We start from the raw sequence: 22,587 nt of genomic DNA, 5'->3' as shown, positions 1-22,587 counted from the left end.
ATTTAAACGCAACTCAACGCACTTAAAGTTCGTTAGTGCCTTCTAATTGTAGTAATAATATTTTGGTTATATTACTAGAAAATGTATAAATATAATTTCTTTTATAGTGCACTTAAGCATTTCTTCAATAAAACTTAATACCCAAGTACACTCACTTGCCATTCAACTGCAATTTAGTATAATTCATACGAGTAACATTCACAGAAAAAAACACATTTCATTTGTTCCGCTCTAGTGTAGAAGGATACTAAAACTTCGTTCACATAAAGGAAAGATAATCATATTCTGACATACGCAAATGATGGCCATGCTAATACTTGACGTTGTAAGTCAACTGGTTGCCTTGCAGTTGCGCATAGACCGGTTCCGTCCATAGCGATACCAGATGGAATTTTATAGTTATGTGTTTTGGAATACTCCACCCGCATGGTTCCCGTTTCTATTACGAATTTAAGAAGGCATTTCCAACGTACTGCTGAAATATCTTCCAATATTGTACAAAACAACTCGACTGAAAGTTGAGATATCTGAACCAAGTTTAGAACCAAATTTAGTGTTGGTCCGAGAAGTGATTCATATTATATTAAAAATTCATTTTTAAAAAACAAATGTCATGAGTGGTTGCAAAAAAAAACAATAAAGATTGCCTAATTAATTTGAATTCTCGTTGTTTTATTTCAATTAAAAATCCGTTGCCTCTAAATTGATCACCCTTTAATTATAAATTTTGTATAAATTGTTTTATTAATTTTTTTCTTAAAAACAACGATCAAATGTAGAGAAGTGCAATTCTTCAAGATGCTAACACGGAGGGAACTAAGAAAGTCGGTCCAAAAAAAAAAATGTATTTTGCAAATTTCATCATTTCCATATCGACGGGCGGCATTTTATCAAGTTATTGCCTTGGTGATTTTATCTTAGTCTAGGCGTTTACATTACCTAGGCAAGTGTGCATGTGTGTGGCGTGAGTTGGTTTTGTTTATGTTGTGACAAGTAAGCGCATTTACACCACAACTGAGGCTAATAAAAATTATGTTATCAGAAACCAGCAATAATGCTCATTACTGAGTAGTATAGCGTACTAACACATACATACATACATACATATGCACATTCATTTGTAGACGCGTGTGTGCCTAAGTTGCGCGTTTTGCGGCGGCTAGCATGCGTAGTAATTCGCATATTTATTGCAGCAAGTGCAGCGTACTACAAACATACATGCATATTTACCTATGTATATCCACACACACATACATAACTATGCAATATTGCTCATGTGTACGTACTTAGGCCAAGTACTATAACTCCAGCCATGTGTTGCTCATTGTGCACAAATGGTGTTTTTCCCGCGCCAAAAGCATTGCCGCAAACCCTGACCGGCTTATCTTGTCAACGGTTTCAGTTTTACTCTTCTATTATTAATATTATTTTTGTTTTTCTGTTATACAATTTTATCTATTTTTTATTTTATTCCGTGCATTTTTGTGGCATTTTTTCTTTAGTTTTGCCTTTTTGGCAGTCGAGCTGTGGGGTTTCTGCTGAAAATCACATGGTGCATACCGAAACGCTTGCCTGGAAGCATATGCATATATGCATGTATGTACATATGTATGTGTGCAATGTGTATTTATGTAAGTTTGTTCATTCGTGTGTACGTATTTTCATCAATAAGACCATTAGTCATGGTTGCGGCATGACGAATCCACATTTTTCAGCACAGCATTTTGATTTTCATGCAAACAAAGCCTTTCCATGTATTTTTTTATTCTGATTGGGTTTTGTTTTTTCTCATTGCCCTGCACATATACAGGTAGTTTGTCTGCATCTGCTCACAAGAAGAACACTGACAACATTGTTGCGGTCTAGCAGGTAAAGTGTCTGCATTCATTTCCATAAACATTACCTATACATATACATACACACATACATTTACATGCATTGTAGGCTTCTTTACTTTACTTCATATTTTAAATTTATTTTCTGATTGTTTTCGTTGCTCTACGCTTCCCGCTGCGTTGTGTAAAATGTTATTGGTGTTTTTATTGTTGTTGTTGTTGTTGTGTACAATACACGCTTAGTCTATAATCTGCTTAAAATCTCTGCAACACCAAAACTCTTCGTCTCGTCTCGTTCTGTCTGTTTTCCATTGAAACAATTATGTTATTGTTGTTTTTATTTGGTTTTGTTTCGGAATTGCTATGCACTTTTATGTACATATCTGCTTTGTGTTCTGTTGTTGTGTTGGTGACATTGACAGTTGGCTGTCAAAATGCATTGGTGTGTCAGTAAGTCTTCAAATAGTGCTCTGCTGTGTAAGTGTCCAGCGCCTGTGTAGGTGGGCGGTCTCTGCTGACTTTTACGGTTTTTACTTTTTTATTTTTTTGTCTTTCAGTTGAGCCTATTCGGCTCGATCTTGCGGCAAATTGTCAGCTGTTTATATGTTGCAAAGTGTTAAAGTGACAGCTGTCAAGCAATAAAGTGTTACTGTGTCTTTTTGAAGTAAAAAAAAATTATAAAAGTTATAATGTCAGAGACAACCTACATATGTTACACTAAGCTCACTTATTTAGAGCGAACCGAGAGTAACTGAGAATGACTGTAAAGCTAACCGTAATGCAATTTCCATGTTTGCAGTAATCCATTTCTTCGGTTTCGAAGTAAAGCGCCAGAAATGCTATATTATAACAAAATTCACAAAATCCTTACTCAAGAGTGGTAAATTAGAAGGTTTGACCTTGTGAAGCTAACTTGTAAGAGTATAACCAATTGCTTACTAAATAAATAGTAAATGATTTTGAGTGATGGAAGTCTTTACTTTGACCTGTTTAGTTCAGAAGTGTCAAATAGCACTGGCGTAAGGCGCCATTTCCAAAAATTATAAATCTTACTATATCACCCTGTATCATGAACACAATCTCAGTTTTGACGTAAACAAACCGTTGTCGTCACCTGCTACGTCAGCAAATCAACTCACGCCTCAACTCAAATCGCTGAGACCCGGTTAAAGGGTTGATGTTGACCACACCTTCCGAGTTCTCTGCACCGTGTTTCTTACTGTTCATCCATTCGAAACGAATTCGTTTTCTGTCACACCGTGAATTTCGGAAAATAACGAATTCGCGCAAAAAAGATAGAATATAAGATTGCGCCATCCCAAGGGACGTGACGTCAGTACAGAAAATAAACAAATGAAAAGAAGTTAAAGAGCAAGCGAAGGAGAGTAGAAAGTCTAGAATGATAGAATATGCACAATGGAACACAAAGGTTTGTTTATTTATGTACTGATCGGACAAGTTCTACTCTGCAATCTTTTCACTTAATTATTCCTTACTTAAATCCACTCCAGCTTTTCCAAATACACGTCCAATTACTAAATTCAAATTTGTGATATTGAATATTTCATGACTCGCCATTACGTGGGGCGAGAAAAACTTGAATCACAATTTGTAATTTCACAGTTCAGAAACTCCTACAAGAATAATTTCAATTTCAGGAGTTCAAACCTGCAGTATTTACACAAACCGAAATTATTCTCTTATAGAAAATATAATTAGTATTTATTTTTGTCTCTCATATGTATATTTATTGTTTTCACTAAATGCTCAAAAAATGTGTTCTCATACATCGTAGTCACGTCGCGAAACATGTTGCAGATGCGTTGGCAACATAAACAGTCAATACGCCGCTATGCTATTCTTTGCAACTCAACAAATTTGTATGCTGCCGAGCAAGTAAAGCTGACCAACAGGTTTAAGAGAAGCAAAAGCAACTAAAACGAACACAAGTAAAACAACAACAACAGCAAGGGCGAAAAAACCAACTATCGTCGCACAAGAACAAAATATTGCAGCATTACTAGTAAAACACAAAAATCAATATCGCACGCATTTTAGCAGGCCAGCAAGCAATGAGGCAATGGCAAAAAAAATTATAAATAAAAAATCAAACTAAAAAGCGTTTGCGGTCCCAAGATGCTTCGCTAGCGCAATGTGACTGGTGCTTGTGTGGTGTTGTATTGCTGTCGCCATATTTGATTGCTCATGCCGAAACGTCAGTGGCAAATGTCAGGCGTCGAATGGTTGAAAAGAGTGAATACAACTAAATACATGTACTACACATGTATGCTAGTGTATGTGTGTATGTGTGTATGAATGCGAGGTTTGCGCATAACGTCAAACGCCACCGAACGATTGGTATGGAGTTAATTACAGTGTTTGGTGGTCGCCACAACAACAGTAAATCGAAGGAAAAACAATTCAGCACGTCAAGAAAACAAAAGCAAATAATTTAAAAGCGAAAATGCTGTACAAAGCAACCAAAATGGAGCGCCCCGAGCTACTACTTCGATACGGCCCACTGTGCACACTCATGTGCACACATACAAAGACACCAAAAAGCAAAAGTAAGCTTGAGTCACTGTGTTTTTGTGTGCGTGAATTTAAAAATGGCCGACATGAGTGCATTTAAAATGCTGTTTGCAACTAATTACAACATGAGTGCGCTACATGAGCGTGGCATATATGCAGGGGGTGGGTGGCAGAGGGCGGTGTAGGTTGCAGACTTTAGTAAAAGTCATAAGAAAAATTAATGACTTCGCAGCCTACAAATCAAGCCACTTGCATGGCTGTCAAGCAACATGTTGCCTTCATTTTTGTGTATGTTTGTAGTATTTATGTAAATCCGAACATAATGACATTATTCGAGATGTGTTGCAAGCAACATGCACCCAAACAGAGGCACCACCATCCCGCACAGCCACTAAATGCAAAAAACAAAGCGATACAACATAACGGACGCGCGGTGGCTAGCGAAACATTGATGATTTTATTTTGCAAATCGTTTTTACTATTTGCTTTTTTGGCAGCTGTGTGATATGCTGTGATTATTTTCTTCGTTTTTTATATCGTTCGTGTATTTTTTGTTACCGCTGTCGTTCACTGGCTGTTCAGCGCTTCTTATTCATGGCGTTGGTTGGGTTTTTAAAAATGTATAAATCATCATAACAAGTAAATTCACAGCATGAGACATGGCTATAAATAAAATTGGTTTGTGTATATGTGTGTAAAAGCAACAAAAATGTTGTCGTATTCATGGGGCTGTCAGTGAAGACGTTCGCTACCAAATAAAAAGTCAAGCAAACCAAAAAATTCAAATAAAGAAACAAAGAGTTTTTGAGATCATAATGAAAGCAAGCGAAAAATGAGTTTTAAATTTAAATAAAAATATAATTTAAATGCATTTTTTGTTTATCGTTTATATCTGATTGCTTTGTTCTCTGTGTATATTTAATATGCAGGCAGTGTTGCAGATCAGCTACAGTGGTGCAGTATTTGATAAATAGAGCATAAACTTGATTTGGAAACTGATATAACAATTTGAAACGAAACTAAAAATCAAAATCTGAGTCACCATAAAACTCTAAGTCTCATCACTTATAAAGAATTCGTGGATTTTCTTGGGAAGAAAGTGTAACCGCAGCCATACTAGGTAGTGATAAAAAGTTGCAGACTTCAAATCTTTTGTGCTACACTAAATTAATATTTCATATTTTTTTTTTTTTGTTTTTTTAGTTCTCTCAACTATACAACTCTAAAAGCTAAAGTTATCAGTGGACTCAAGTTTAATACGCGAAAAAAGTACTCAATTTATTTTCTACTGCAAAAAATTGCCAAAAAAAGCGTAATTTATGAACGCTTCAATAGAACTGAGCTTAGTGTGATTTAAAATAGACTTCAAATTTTGCAGAAATGAGAGAAAGAATTTTGCAAAAAAAAATATTATTTTTTCATTTAAAAATTTGTTTCTTATAAATAATTAAAATTTCTGGTTCATCTGGTGCTTCAACTTTCAAGGCTTTGGTTTAAAAATGAATTGTGAAAAGTGTAAAGTAAAATAAATTGGTTATATACCTTCAAGTTATCGGATTTTTTACTAGCAATGCACGCGCCACTTTTTGCAGTCTATGGGGTTTATGAGTATCGAAGCGAATGCTCACGCGTAAATTGTCGACATTGACATTATAAGGGCCAATGAACATAATCGTTGGTATTTGCTGTAGGCATACAAAAACAAAGTGTACCTGATTTTGACAATTCAAAGCAAAATTATTCTAAACAAGAAGTGTCAGAATATTATTACTATTATTATTATTATTGGCGCTTAAACCTTTTGTTGATGTTTGGTCGAACTCTTTTGCCAATTGTTGTTTTTGATGCTCTTGATATTTTTGCACAAATGGAGGGACCTCCGAATGTCAGATGGTTTGTTTTTTTAAGAAGGTTTCTTTATGACAGAATTGTACTCGGAGACTTGCCACCAGTTGCCGAGGGCCGACCGCTACTATGAAAAAATCTTAAACAAACACAAATAGTGATGATACTTAAAATTAATTTTCGCTGCTCATTCGCTACATATTGGTGAATGCATGCTCATGGGGCTGCAGATTTATTCGCTTCACTACTCATAATACCACTCTAAAATTTTCAGTCCATATTTTCTTTTTATTACAATAGCTTATCAAATATCATAGTAATTGCATGATCGCTTTCGTTTTTAAGGGCATACAGTTGAGAAAATGTCACTCATTATTCAATGTAATTGCATGACAAATTGGCTGCCCTTAGCTAAAATAACAATTGCATGAAATGCACGTTTTGCGCGGACTGCAGTGCACTAAGAGTACCACTAGAACAACAACAACAATTACATAAAATATATATATATACATATTATTTTTGGACTGTTGAAAACTGGCTATGGCTTAAATTAATATATGAAAAGTGTAAACAAAGTTTGAAAATTTAGATACCAAATAAAGTGGAACAGATTAAATTAGCAGTTCTATCACTACTCACTACCTGTTCAATTTGCCTTAAAGATAAGAGAAAACAAAATCAAGAAAAGTTTTAATACGTGTAGTTAAAAGAAAAGCATAATACAAATTTAGAAAAGTAGCAAACTAAAATCAGTGAAAACACCAAACTTTTTTATGCTCAACAATATTTAGATTCATACATACATACATATGTATATAAAAGCCCATTATCTGTGTATACAACAGCCAGCTCATGGCAAGGTGATCACAATAATTTTATTTTAATTTTTTTATCTTTATTCATTACTTTTTAATATTTTTTGTGTTTTCTTTGTTCTACGTGTGTGCATACATATGTATCTACGTAAAAATTGGTTTAGTAGCATGGCAGGCCATCAGCAATCAGGGCTCGCTTATCAATGCCATACTCAAGCGATTATTTGGTAAATTGTATAATGTAATGAGTGGTGGACGAGCGCCAGTGCTGGTGTCATGCGGAAAAATGGGATTCTTTTTCATAAGCACTTGTGTATGTATGTATCTATGCATATGAGCAGTTTATTTTAAGTTATCGTTCTCTCGAAAACTCACTGCATACCTATACCTATTCGTGCAAACACTAGTAGTCGTTCACCGTCGACGTGCGACGAAATCAGAACCCAGAAAACTGTCTATCAACAAATATTTATGCATAAAACTCTAAAGCTTATTGTTAAATTCAATGCTAGTGCGTTGTTGTTCTTGATTTTTTAGTGTTTATTTTTGTGTGCGGTATTTGTACGTAGAGTAATAAAGATAAAGTGCGACTTTGTACCTTTACAACAATTCTGTATGTATCTACAGTAAAAAAGAGATACCATGAGAAAATTGTTTCCTTAAAACACTACACCATTGGCAGTTAGTTTTCGAAAAATGTTAATTGGATGTTAGAGAGCGTCAATTTGACTTCAGAAAAGTCAATTGGATTTTAAAAAATGTTAATTGGATTTTAGAAAACATCAATTTGATTTCAGAACAGTTAATTGGATTTTAGAAAGCGCCAATTTGATTTCAGAATAGTTAATTAGATTTGAGAAAATGTTAGTTGTATTTTAGAAAGCGTCAATTTGATTTCAGAATAGTCAATTGGATTTGAGAAAGCGCCAATTTGATTTCAAAACATTTAATTGGATTTGAGAAAATGCTGATTGGATTTTATTAAAGGCCAATTGGATTTTGGAAAGCGTCAATTGGGTTTAAGAATATTAAATTCGATTTAAGAAAACGTCAAAAGAATTTTAGATTAGTCCATTGAATTTCAGAAAGGGTCAATGGAATTTTAGGAAATGTCATCGAATTTTAAAAATCGTCAATTGGATTTCAGATTGGTCAATTGGTTTAGAGAAAACGTCAGTTGGATTTTAGAAAGAATCCATTGAATTTTGGAAGGCGTTAATTTAACTAACTATGATTTAGCTCGGCCGTACCCGAATGGGTTGGTGCGTGATTACCATTCGGAATTCACAGAGAGGTCGTTGGTTCGAATCTCGGTGAAAGCAAAATTAATAAAAACATTTTTCTAATAGCGGTCGCCCCTCGGCAGGCAATGGCAAACCTCCGAGTGTATTTCTGCCATGAAAAAGCTCCTCATAAAAATATCTCCCGTTCGGAGTCGGCTTGAAACTGTAGGTCCCTCCATTTGTGGAACAAGATCAAGACGCACACCACAAATAGGAGGAGGAGCTCGGCCAAACACCTAACAGAAGTATACGCGATAATTTTTTTTTTTTTTTTATGATTTTAGCTCCTACATACGGCTTGTCTTCGCTAGAGGGCCCAATTGATTTTCTTGTTTCTATTCCGCATTCATTTTTTTTTTTGCAAAATCTGCAAAGGTTCAAACGGCTCGTTAAGTGTGCGTTTATGTATGCCATTTCCAGCAGGCCACTTAAAGTAGCACAAGCCGAACGCGTCACCACACGCAATAAAGGTACCATAATAAAGGCAACAACAATAAAACTATATCAACAACACGAAACACAAGCAAATCGGCGATATAGACAATAATGTGGCTTATAATTTTTGTTTGATCTATAAACGTTGATTCACTTGTGCGCGTGTGTGTGTATCTGCGCGTATGCACTTTTTAACAATTTGTTGTTAACATAAATTTTTATCTTTACAATACCGAAAAGTAGGAGCACACAAAACTAACATTATCCGGAACATTAGACGTATGTATGTATGTATGTATGCATAGCAAGCCGATAAGAATTTTCAAAAAAATTAATAACAAAAGCACTCAACTGGTGTATCATTTTTTCATGTTTTTGATAGTATATTTGAGGTGATAGCTGCAAAGCAGCAAGAAATATGGGAAAATAAATAAATAGAGTGAAGAAAAAATAACCGACGCCTGTGTGTATGTACGTATGTATATCAGAAGCAACAGTTGCAGTCACTTTGTTCAAAAATGTCAACAAATGCATTATAATTATTGTCTCAGGGCAAAGAAAAGTGTAGCAGCAATACAACAACAAATGGTAGAGCAGCAGCAGCAGCAATGTGCTTAAAAGAAGGTACTTGTATGCTTAGATGTGCAATAATGCGACTAAGCATGCGCAAGCACAATGCAACTGCTGGTTGTGTTGTTAGGTACATAACTACAAATATGTACATATAAATGTATGTACATAGTTAAATATTTGCTTAGTAGCTGTGTAATGTCGAGATTCGAATTGTCTTTGGTCGCCAGAGGCGCACGTTGTGCTACTGACTTGACTACTTTGAATGCGGAAAGGCAAACATATAAACATGTGTATGTACATTTATGCGTGAAGCAGTGCAATACCAGCTCCATGGCGAGTGCACTACTTATCAATGGATCTTTATACATAAATATGTATGCATGTAGAAATAGAGACTTCTTCTTCTTTATTATTTAGGCTAAAAGCAAATAGTTGTAAAAAAATTTGATTGTCAAATAAAAAAAGGTGAAACTTGTAGGTGAATGCACGTTAAGAGGGTAAGTACGTACATATATTTGTACATATAGGCTTACTTGCAGGCAAAGAGCTCAGAAGGAAATAGGATAAAGAGTTCTACGATCAAGTTGTAATGGTGCATAAAGAAATTGCTTTATATGACTGTTTGGCTATGATATGTATGTAGGCTTGTGTTTTTCTAGATTTTGTTTTTCTTTTTTCATTTATATTTTTTTACACACAAATATCCGGCCGCTTTCTGATTTAAGTGAGTGCAGTAGCTAATCCCTATACTTGTCTGCCAAGTTAGATAATACAACTAAACATACATATGTGTGCACAAATGTTCCTGTTGACTTATGTGTGTATGTTTATGCGTCATAATTTGTATGTACATATTTGTGGGTATGTTTTTATATTTATTGTACAGAAGTTAATTAGGTAAAATCAGTGAAAGACGGTCGAAATCTATGTCATAAAATGATATGAAAAGGCAATCATAAAAATTCGTTGGCACATTGATAAGCTGAGCACGCAAGCCGCGAAAGAAATTTTTAAGTAATTTAAAAAAAAAGCTGGTAGGAATGGAATATAACATAAATTGAATACCTTCTAGGAAATTATAACGAAAATAAATTTAAACAAATTCGAAATTTAAATTAAATTTAAACGAATCAAATTAAAAAAAAACATTAACTCAATCTAAAAAGTTTAATTATAAAAAATTTGACATTAATTAATTTTGGTTTAATAAAGTTTAAATAATAGTTTAGTTTTTTTCTTTTAATTTTATTAAACTTTTTTATTTATTTTTCTTATTTATTATTTTTTTAATTATTCTTTTCAATTTACTGTTGAGTCTATGCGCATTAAAGAAAAAAAAATTCTACATTAATATTAATTAATTTCTGCCCTACTTCAACTTTAAACACAACTCTAATCTAATATTTTTTAAAGTTTCATTTAATATTATTTTAATTTTAATATTGCATTGAATTTTCATTTTAAATATAGCTTTAGCTATAACACTGTGCAACAAAAAACAACCTTTTTTATTAACCGCGAATACTGCCTATGGATATCAAACGAAAGAGAATACATCCAGCTTTAAAAAAAAGATTTGCGTACTTTTTACCACGACAAATATAGATTTATTATGCAGAAGTTCAACTTCTATTTTCACAAGAAAAACGAGTTGAAAAGTTTTTCATTTCAATTTTCATTTTAATTATAGTTTTCATTTCATTTATTAATTTTATTTTTAATTTTTTTTCAATGTTAAATTTAATATTAATATTTATCTTAACTTGAATTCCAAATTAACCCAAATTTTGAACTTAATATTTTAAAAATTTTAATTTAATATTCTCTAAATTTTAATTTTATCCTGAATTTTTTTTTCAAATCTAGCTTCATAATACTCATTTTTATTAAATTTAATTAATTTTTAATTACGGTTCAATATTTAATTTTATTTTGAATTAAAATTTAGATTTCAATTTTTACTATAATATATTTAGAATTTTAATTTTAATATTAATATTAACCTGAGTTTTAAATTAAATCTAGCGCCATTTATGATATGAGTTTCAAATTAAATTTGCATTATAATTCCAGTTTTAAGCTCAAGTTTCATTTTCATTTAGTAGTTCTTTAAATTTCTGTAAACAAATTAAAAAAAAAATTCTAATAATTTTTTTCTTTTTCTACTGATTTTATTATAATATTAAATTATATTAAATTTAATTTTTATTTAATTTTAATTTTTATTTTCAATTAAATTTTATATTTAGTATTAATTTAAGTTTAATTTTAATTTTTACTTTCTTATTCACTTGAATTTTCATTTTCATTCTGGCTTTAAACTTAATAATATATTTAAATAAATTTTTATAAAATTTTATTTTTAATACTAATTTTAATTTTAGTATTCATTTAAATTTTATGTTATTTTTGTTTTTCAGTTAAGAAAATGTAGTCAATGTGTAAAATTCTAATAACTTTTTTTCTTTTTCTACTGATTTTATTATAATATTAAATTAAATTTAATTTTTATTTAATTTTAATTTTTATTTTCAATTAAATTTTATATTTAGTATTAATTTAAGTTTAATTTTAATTTTTACTTTCTTATTCACTTGAATTTTCATTTTCATTCTGGCTTTAAACTTAATATTTAAATAAATTTTTATAAAATTTTATTTTTAATACTAATTTAAATTTTAGTATTCATTTAAATTTTATGTTATTTTTGTTTTTCCGTTAAGAAAATGTAGTCACACAAAATATTCAATTATTAGAGTAAACCCAAGCTGCTTATTTTGAATTATTTTCCACTTTTCTTCAATTCTTTGCCATTTCATATACGTTTTTGTGTTGTAATTACTGCTTCTTGCTCTGCATTTTATTTGTCCTCACAAACTTTATGACCCCGCACTCCAGTGGTTTCCCATTTTACAACATAGCACCTACTACAATTCTTCTTCGTTCGAAGCTTTATGACAGCGTCGGTAGTCAAGATAAACAAATATAAACATAAAAATTTACACACATACGATATTACATATTAAAACACATATACATTTGCACCCACAAGCACACTCGTACAATTACGTATATGTATGTATATTTTTGGCGCGTATATCCCGTATTAAGTGTTTGGCCGAGGTTTTCCTCGATCTTTCTGACGAGCAACCGTTATTAAAAAACAATTATTAATAATTTCATCCTCTACGTTCACAGTGAGTTTCGAACTCGGTACCTACCGAATAAAATTCACGCGGCGGCCGCATCCATATGGTATAGTTAGTGTTGTAGGATTATATTATATGTAGCAAATGTTGCCCACAACAAATAAATGCCAATTTATTAGCCACAATTTGCTTCAACATTTTTACTTCTCACTTTTTTTTATAATATTCTCATTGTTGCTGTAGCAATTTTCATTCAGTGCTTTATAAAATTTTATATGCCTCTGCTATTAAACAGTCATCACGTGAGAAATTAAATTCGTTTTGATTCAATAAAAATTTTAGAAAAAAGTCGCTGAAGAGTTATGAAATTTAATAACTGGTGTGTTTTTAATTTTTTTACACCTGGTGTGTTTTTAATTTTTTAAAACAAGGTGAGAGCCAGTAGGGAAAAGCTTGTCATGAAATTTACTAATCTCTAATGCATTTGCCCTAGTGGGAAAGGAGGTAAAGTCAATGGGTGCAGAATACTGGCCTTATTCAATCAATAATGACGTGCTGCTGGTATAAACTGCTATTAACTGTTATTGTATGCCTTGTATTTGTTGTTTGCTTCTTTTGGCTACTGCATGCAATCCTCATAAATGTTGTATAATTGATTTTACTGCGTCCGAATCGGCGCGCGTGTGTGCTGTTTAAGGCAATTATAAATTGTAGTGATTTGAAGTCAAAGTCTTTCAAAATACCACAAAAAAGTGTTTCTGGTTTTTTTTAAAGAAAATTTATGGTACGAGGAAGCAACAAGAGAGAAAGCATTGCGTAAGTGATAACAAAGAAACGAAAGAAATGCCAAGTAGGATTTTAGGGTAATTAAAATAAAATATTAAATTGTAACAATAAAGGCCTACAGAGGGGAAGATCAAGCAATTGTTTTGCATCTTACAAATTTGATTAAATATAATTTTTTAATATTATACTTTATGTATGTTTATAACAAAAAATGGGTTCAGTGTAGTTTATTTTTGTTTTTTTTCTATAGATTTACTGTATTTTAACAAAAATTGTATACAATAACATAGATTCCAATAAAACAAAAAACAAAAGAAGGAATATTTGTAATATAAGAGTGAAGTTTAATGAAACAATTAAAAAATATATGAAGAATGAATACTCAGCTTACTCAGAAACTCTTATAAACGCAAATGTTTATCAATCAGTGTTGCCGCAACATGTTGCTCAAGTGGCACAGCTGTTGACAATCAACATGCAAACAAATTCTCTTTGCACTATTCACACGTTTACTCTTAGCATGGTTAATAACACGCAATCATACATGTTGCTGCAACGTGTTGTTGCCAGTGAGTGCGCACAAAAGCCATAAAGCAGCAAAAAAACTTCAGCAAAGCCAATAACAAGAAAGCTACCGAAAAATGATTTACAACACAAGCGTGCGGAATAAAAGCACGCAGCAAGTTTATTATTGCTACAGCGAACGAGCCTGCTACCTGCTGCTGATGACTACATAGAAACAACAACATTAGCAGCATCCCAATATCATCAACAAATGCGCGCGTTGATAGCAACAGCAATTAAATCGCAAGCTTTCAACTAAATCATTTCTTTATATGAATAGAGGCGTTATGGTAATCACAGAGAATAACAACAACATCGACAGTGCCAATGCCAATGTTTTGATCATAAATTTAACGTCGTTTTTCTTTTTATTTGTTCCTTTTTTTTATGAAAATGTTGCGGCAGCAAGCGTTTGTCACGCGATGAAGAACGTTTATGCAGCCGGTTACTTCGATAGATGGTTTTCGTTGTTTTAAAAACTACTGCGCGTGAGATACAATTTATGTACCATATAACGAAAAATGCAATTATTAATTCATGTGCTTTGGTTTTCTTTTGGAATTTGTAATATTTCAGTTTGTTCACAAAGGCCTAGTCAATTACTGCAATTTTGAAACTGATTCAGCTTAGTTTTAAACACTTTGTGAATGCCTTGCCTTCTTTCTATTTTTGTGCCGTACGCAAATTGGGAATAATTGTTCTACCGGATTTTCATCAAATAGTTGTAAAATATGTAAACAATTTTTAAAACGCAAGCACACGATTGTATTGGGATAGAGAATAAAATAAAATCAACAGTGGAAGGTATGAGCCAAGTGCTGAGGAGATGGAATACGATTAATTTGAATGCTTAACCCCTTAATAGCACGAAATATTTCACACTTTCCTCACTTCTTTATATTTTATAAAATGAAAGAAATATCAACTAAGGTTGAGTGAAAGCAAAACATTTCAATAATGAACTTGAGAAATATTGGTGGAAGAGTAATTTTTTGTTTGTTTTCTCGAATATTGGGTGTTTTGTGCTTTTTGTATTTTTATTTTATTATTTGTGTGCAGCCCACCTTTTCGTTCTGCTTTTAATTGCGAAATGATAAACAAAAATATCAATCTCACGCATATGAAATGTAAACAAATTCTGCTGCAACACACAAACTTACAATGAGTTAGACAGCGAGGCTGGCAGCAGACATGTGGCAGGCAGCGAAAACAGCAAATAAGTATTTTTGCTTGCAATTGCTCATTTTGAAGTGAAGTTGAGATATACAGTGAGGCGCAAAATTAATCAACCTATCGGAATATTTATAATTTTTGCAACTACCAGTCATACAGTATTTGACTCTTGTGAACTAGACAGCTGCAGTATACAAACAGATAGCCAATGGAGCAAAGGTCAAAATAAAAATTCATATCCCCCTATTTTGTTGGTAAAAAAGTGATTCAAAACTTAAATTGGATGATTAATTTTGCACCATCTTGTACTACCACAACTTATCTGAAACGTGGATAACAATTCGTTATCAACTCGTACCAACTCGTTCTTTGATATGAGACTTTTTCTTTTTGTTAAGAAAGTAGTTATCGCAAAGAGAAAACTTAGATTTTATGATTTACATGGAAAGAGAGATTTGCAAATGAGCGTCTCAATGTTATTAAATAAATTTATTGGGCTTATTAGACTTCCTGTAAACAGTCAGCAAGCGTTCAAAAAAGCTTTTTCTGATTTTCCATATTTTTGCTCCTTTTCACTGGCGCACATCAATCAGCGGCGTTTCGTGATCATTACGCCAAGCATATCTGGATGCATTACTAAACATAGAAAATGAAATTTTGTATTGTAGTTTTGTGCAGCTGTGCATAACAGGTTTAGTAAGTACGCACATACATGCATACATATGTATGTATAAATGTGCATTCGTATCAATGAAATAATCTCAATCAATCTACTTCAGCGTTCAGATAAATTTCGTATGAAGGATATACCGTCAATCAATGGCGTATTCAGTCCTTCGATTAAAGGGACAGGAGTCCAAAGCCCAATAAGGCAAATGTATTTTATATTTGTGATTTTTAGTGACGATACCAAACTGTGAAACAACTACTTCGTACTTAAAGTCTTGACCCCTTGTGGAAAAAGTCACGAACCAAAATAAAAACAAAAAATAAAAATAAACCAAGTTAGGTTAAAACCAACCAACAGTGGCAGCTGTGATCTTGACTGTCAGTCAGTGTCAAATTTCCGCGAATGTAAATGAACCGCTTAACGCTTGAACAACGTTGAGAAATATATTATATTGTGCTGCTTTTTTGTGCGGTATCCGATGTAGGTGGAAATCCATAAAATTAAAGCACTTAAAGCGAATATCATCCAAGCCAAAAATGAGATAGAGCCAGAAAATCTCAACAGGGTCATGCGCTACTACGAGGCCCACCGATTCAGTCACATGAATGAAAACGCTTTACGCAAATAATTCAAATACACATTTTTTATTTTTAATAAATCCATAATAGACTGAAAAAAAGTATTCTTGTTTATTTTACTTTCTTTATTTTTGAAAAGAAATTTGTACTTAGACCCATTTCAGGTACACGTGAAATGAAAAAATCAAAGTAATAGCCCAATTGCGTGATCTCTCAACGAATTTTTGCGCCTCCTACTGCCCTACACCGAATACGCCATTGCTTTTTTTGGCGTAAATTTTTGTTTTCTGTATACAAATACAAATTTGTGTGGATAGAAAAAGAAAAATTATTTAAATGTTTTTGCTGTTGCATATGGACAGCGAGAGCTAAATCACAAACACAAAGCCCACACAGCGGGATAATTTTTTCAGTATTCGTCCAAAGGTCAAGAATAAAAAATAATAATTTTTAAAAATTATAAATATTTTTCTACTGAGCTTCCTATAATTTTAATACCTATACGCATGAAAAGATATATAATGAAAGCTCTTTAGATTTAAAAAGCTCTGCGACAAAAAGGCGCAAAAAGTGATTTTTCAGCTATTTTATATTCTCATTCTCTATGAGGGTGTAGACGGGAGCCCAGTAAGGACTGGATACCTACTGGAATACCATTTGTTAAGCTCAGGTATATGCCAATTCCCAATGTGGTGAAACCACTTCGTCCCTCTAATAAGCGGTGAAATATTGAAATATTACAGAAAGCTGCTAATTGTATGCCGGCCAAACATTCAAAGCAGTAAGAAAAAGTGATGTCGCAAGAGAAGGGCATTGGCAGAGGAAATGTTCAGAACTCTCCATTTCCGTCCTTGTACGTGCAGACAGAAGTTATTAGCGTGAAATTTCACACGCTACCAAAGTGGTCCCATTAAGCAGTGTCAGGTGTTGATACCTACTATTGAATTAAAAAAATTCAGTGGAGATTGAAGAATGAAGACCGAATTCTGCTTTCAACCGTTCTAGGCCAGAACTGTCCAGATGTCAGTGAATCTGTACTTCCTCTATTGGTGGCCTGCGTGAGGTGAGGCGAAAACTTTGTATGCTTTTACAACTCATACAGTCCTCGCCATAAAAGCCATAAATTGAGAAGAAGCTTTGATTGAAATATTTTCGAAAAGCTCTAAAGTTTTCGTTCAATAAAAGAGAAATAATCTCGTTTGTACTTTGAGCAATTAGGTTGTTATTGTCGCAGGAACAATGAGACTTCTCAGCATATTTCATGCGAATGCCTAGCCTTAGCTACATTTATATAAACATTTCTTTAGGAAGGTCTACCTAATCCTGTGACTTCTAGAGAAATCGAGGTATAGGAATCTAATATCGGTATACACAATTTCTTCTAGGCCGCAGTAACCGTCCTTTCTTTACAGCGTACCTTAACTTTGCAAAAATTGTGAGAACTAAATAAAGTGTTGTGCTTTGCACTCGTATTGCTACATTACTTACAAAAGTTTTAAAAATATATTATTTTAGCTTCCAGTTCAATATGTATAAATTATTTATTGTAGGCGATAAATTTTAAGTAATTTATAAAAATAGCAGATGTGTATTTCTTTGACGTTTTAAGTTTTTTTACGCACTTTTCATCTTTCGATTTATTTTTAGTTTTCTATTCGCACAAGAAATTGCTTTTCCACGAACCTAACAAAAAAAAAACAAAGACAGAGGCGTTAAAAATATATACAATATTATCCAATGACGTCTGTCTCGCGACTGACTTGTAAATGACAAGTCAAACGGCATTGTTAAACATACAGATAAATATTTGTTTGTGTGTATGCGTACTGTGTTGCCTTTGTGCTTTCGTGATTTGCTTGATTTACGAGCGAGCGAATTTCTATGCCACTCAATGCGCTACAGCGACGGCCGCCAGCCGGTGACGGCATGCATGCGTGGGCGGGCATTTGATGAGGATGGGTTTTTGAGTGTGATGCGGTAGTGGCCAGCACTGCTAAGTGGCAATTTAAATTTAAATAAAAATATATAAAACGAGTAAGGACGTGCGCAGGTTCGGTCCGGACCGCACTTTATCAACCGGCACGCATTTTAGTTATTTTGCAATACACGCGCATTTTCCATAAAATGGGCGTGACACTGCACATTTTTCAAAGTTTTACTAGCTATTTTTTTGGGTTGGTTAATTGTACTAAATTAAAGTAATTCTTTTTTATTTTCAGCAGAGATATCACGCTTTTCTTTTCTGAAAAAAAGTTTGCAAAAATCAATGTAATTTTTTACCGACTTGAAATTTGCATTTCATAATACCAAAAAAGTTGCATACTCGAAATTTTTTTGTACAATATCTGAAACTTTGCGTTATATGGTTTTTGGAATAGTATGAACTACATTTAAAAAATAATAATTTTAATTAAAAAATAAGTAAATAGTCAATATGTGGTGCACACCTTCTTTTGACAGTAATAGTATGTGTATATACATTGTGTAAAATAAGTACCCGGAATTTATAATTTAAACTCTCCCGGGAATACCTGACACTTCAAATTTGGTTTTTTCATGTTGGTACACATGTCCTTGAATGCACAAGCCTTATTAGAACGGGATCTATTACTTAGTGTGTTTTATTCTGCAGTCAAAGTGAGTTGATCTTTTGTTTACTTGGCGAATTTTACTATGGATAAACTTGTGGAGCAGAGGGTTTGCATTAAATTTTGCGTTGCGAACAAAATTACGTGTGCCAATACATTAAATATGTTGCGGGAAGCCTATGGTGACTCGTGTTTATCCAAAACACAAACCTACGAGTGGTACAAGACGTTCAAAGAGGGCCGTGAAGTGGTAGAAGATTTGCCTCGCTCCGGACGACCATCGATCGTTAAGACCGACGAAAACGTCGAAGAAATTAAGAAAATTATATTTGAAAATCGTCGTTTGAGTACCAGAGAGATCGGTCGTGAGCTTAACATCTCTCACATGACCGCTCAGAACATTTTGACTGGTGTGTTGGGCATGCGCCGCGTCGCCGCTCGGCTTGTTCCGAAAGAGATCAATTTTTTGCAAAAAGAGCATCGGAAGGAGGTCTCTGAAGACATGGTTTCCCGAGCTAATACGGACCCTACGTTCATGAAACGCATAATAACTGGTGATGAGACATGGGTCTACGAGTACGATATGCAAACCAGTCAGCAATCGTCTTCGGGGAAGGCGTTTTGAGTCGATTGAAGACATTAAAAAAAATTCGCTAAAGGAGCTGAAGGCCATCCCGGCGCCGGCCTACCAGCGGGCCATGGATGACTGGGTTGTTCGTTGGAATATTTGTATCGGCTCAAAAGGAGCCTATTTTGAAGGCGATCCAACAAATAATGATGAATAATATGAAAAAATTTGTTTTTTTTTAAATTCCGGGTACTTATTTTACACAATGTAAATATAACTCGATCGCTTCACGCTGTTACATACAACCGTTATGTGAACAAGCTAGGAATACCTTACGCTCAAGAGCGCGGGTATAAAAAACCATAAATAAGTATAAATATAAACAAGTATGAATGCAAACTAATACATAGAAATCGATCTTTAGAAAATACTTATCTGATGTATACGAGTAAGAAGAGAATTTGTATAACACGTCCATATGTATGAGCTTTTAAGTAAAAACAAAATCCCAGAGAAGTAATAGGAAAATACAACAAAATAAAGAATATACAACACAACCAGGTTTTTTCCTTCTGTAAATGCAGCAACTGCAGACGTCAATGACCAGACCAAGCACAAGCGAATGTAAACATTTACGAAAACGTTGCTGCTAAGGCCGCCCTGGTTGAGGCGCTGCTGGTGCCGGTGTCGGTGTCGGTGCCGCTGCTGTTGCACTTGTGTGGCGCTTGTGACATGTAGTACGAGTACATACCGCACCAGTTATTTGCTCTAATCTGAATTTCAATTTCAATTTTGAATACGAATTTCCAAACACACACTCATTTAACGCTTTTACACGCCAGCAATATTGTTGCAACACACAGGCGCAGCCAGTCAACTGACACGTAAAGTATTGCAACGCAACAAATGGAAATAATAACAACATTTAAAAGGCGCCAAGTGGTTTTATAAACAAATATTATGAGAAAAGTTAGCAACAGCAAGCATTTTAAGAGAAAAAAAGGTAACAAGCGCACTGAGTTCTTCATTGCGTTCATTTATCCGTTTGGCCTGTGGCAACGAACTGTCTGTCAGTCGAGCTGTCATTCAGCACGTTGCTGAATACGAGATTCAATTTTTCTTGCTGTTCATGCGCTGCTTATGAAATTTTCAATAAATAGTATGGTATATTTGAAAGAATCAATCTTTTTATAAACACAAGAAGTTGATGGTTAGCATTGTGGTAAGGATAGACCAACAGACAGCGGTTGGTGGGGGCTGGCATTCAGCCTAAAACGTCTGCTTGATATTTCAACAAGTCTTCATAGCGAAGAGGGAGTAAGAGGAAAAAGCGCCACAAGAATGGCATACTGACGTATTTTAAATAAACATTTTCGGCTATTGACGGTGGGTAAGCGGTCAAAAGCTGTGGAAAGAGTTTGATCAGTGAATGCAAAGTGAAATAAACATTAAAAATACGAGAACATTGGAGTAGAGTATGAAGAAATATATAAATAGGAATTACATATTTTTATTTTAAGATTATCTTTTTAAATTGAAAGTTGAATTGATTTTAATTTAATCTGGTTTAATTTTATTGATTATTTTATTACAAATTAGCAAACAAATTTATTAAAAATTAGCTAGATTAAGAAATTAGCATTTAAAAAAGTATAAACTGAATTTTATCTTAAGTATAATATAAGATTTTTGGAATTAACATGAGAAAAATAATTGCTAAATTTATGGCAGCATAATATAACGAAAATGTTGCCCTGTTGCGCATGGCAAGGAAGGAGAGAATTCTCTCCCAGAAAAGAAGGAGAAAATCTAAACTCCCTCACAAGACACAGTCATGTTAAAGCTGGCTCTAAATAAGTGCATGCTTTAATTAAGTGAATTTTATCTTAGCCCAGGAGTACTAATGTGAGCCATACGACTATGTTCGACTAACATAGTTCATACTATAGGTATTTCGTAGCACTGTTTTTCTCACATTTTGCCGAGCGATTTCAAATATCGTGTAATCTCAGTTGCTGTTGTATGTTGTATGTAGTATCATCTTATCTTGTTAATCAAGCTCTATTAAAGTAAAAATAGCGGGAGGAGACCGCAAATTTCATTGCCTTCACAAATCTACAATATCTTGCTGAAATTCTGACCATCGCTGTCTTAACATCAGTTGCCATTTCGTAGTTTAACAACTTAATTTTCATTTTAAAAATGAAATGTGGCAAATTGGCTAAATGTGAAACAGAATTTTAAGAAGAAGAATATTAAGCTACATTTAGCCGAAGACGTAGATGTGGGGCAAACAAATCGCTCGTTAGCTGCAAGAGTGTCATAATCAAAGAAACGAACATGCCGAGCAAAACGGCTTCAAAACTCTAAATTTATTCTGCCTTCCTAAGTAAAAGTGAATACATATTCTCATCTAATATTTTACTGTTAATAGATACCGCCATGAATTTTTAATGCGGCACGAAATAACGAACGTTGACGAAGTTGTGTACACAGATAAATTAAAATCAGCTGGACAACACTCACCTCCTTTTTGCATTGAGGAAAAGAGCACGACACCCCTGCGACGTGTCCGACTACATGCGACATTGGTACGAGAAGAGAAAACGCTGTTACAGTGTGCGCAAATGAGAGTCAACTTTTTTTTACTTCCAATTTTACGAAACAACAGTTACGATTGCGCAATTGCTGCAGTTAGCGCGAAAACTATTTGTAGAGGTTAGCAACGCTAGCAGGATGCTCATTTTGAGAGACTTATTGTGTCCTTCATAATCGCATAAACATCTGTACGTGTATGTAAGTGTGAACCAGGAGCGCTCTAAATGCCAGCACATTTTGAAAAGAAAAATATATGTATGTATGTATGAAAAAGGTCTTTGTTCGGTAACCTAAAACCGCTTACAAACGCTCTAAGGGTTGACGAAAGGATGCACGGCAATCTATGATATAATTTTATTTTTTTATTTTTTTAAATTTAATTTTTTGTTTTTGTACTTCAACTCATTGTTGAATTTTTATGTACGTACATAGGTATTTTTGATGCGCTTTAAACACATTTACGGCGTTGAAAGAGGGTAGGGGCAAATTAAAAATGTACCTACCCCACACCTTTTTTCGAAAAGAAAGAAACGAATCGAAAACAAAAAACAAAAGCGTTTCGTATAATTGAAGGAACAGGCATATTTCTTTA

At 33.6% G+C, this 22,587-nt stretch overlaps 1 protein-coding gene across 2 annotated transcripts in view; it reads right to left on the bottom strand.

Moving 5' to 3' along the window:
• Window positions 1-22,587, bottom strand: part of LOC128854887 (homeobox protein homothorax) — a 120,506-nt gene that overhangs the window by 31,802 nt on the left and 66,117 nt on the right. The window lies entirely within an intron of this gene.

This window comes from Anastrepha ludens, chromosome 2 (assembly GCF_028408465.1).
Source record: "Anastrepha ludens isolate Willacy chromosome 2, idAnaLude1.1, whole genome shotgun sequence".
Lineage (NCBI taxonomy): Eukaryota > Metazoa > Arthropoda > Insecta > Diptera > Tephritidae > Anastrepha > Anastrepha ludens.
This window is presented reverse-complemented; position numbering and strand designations above follow the sequence as displayed.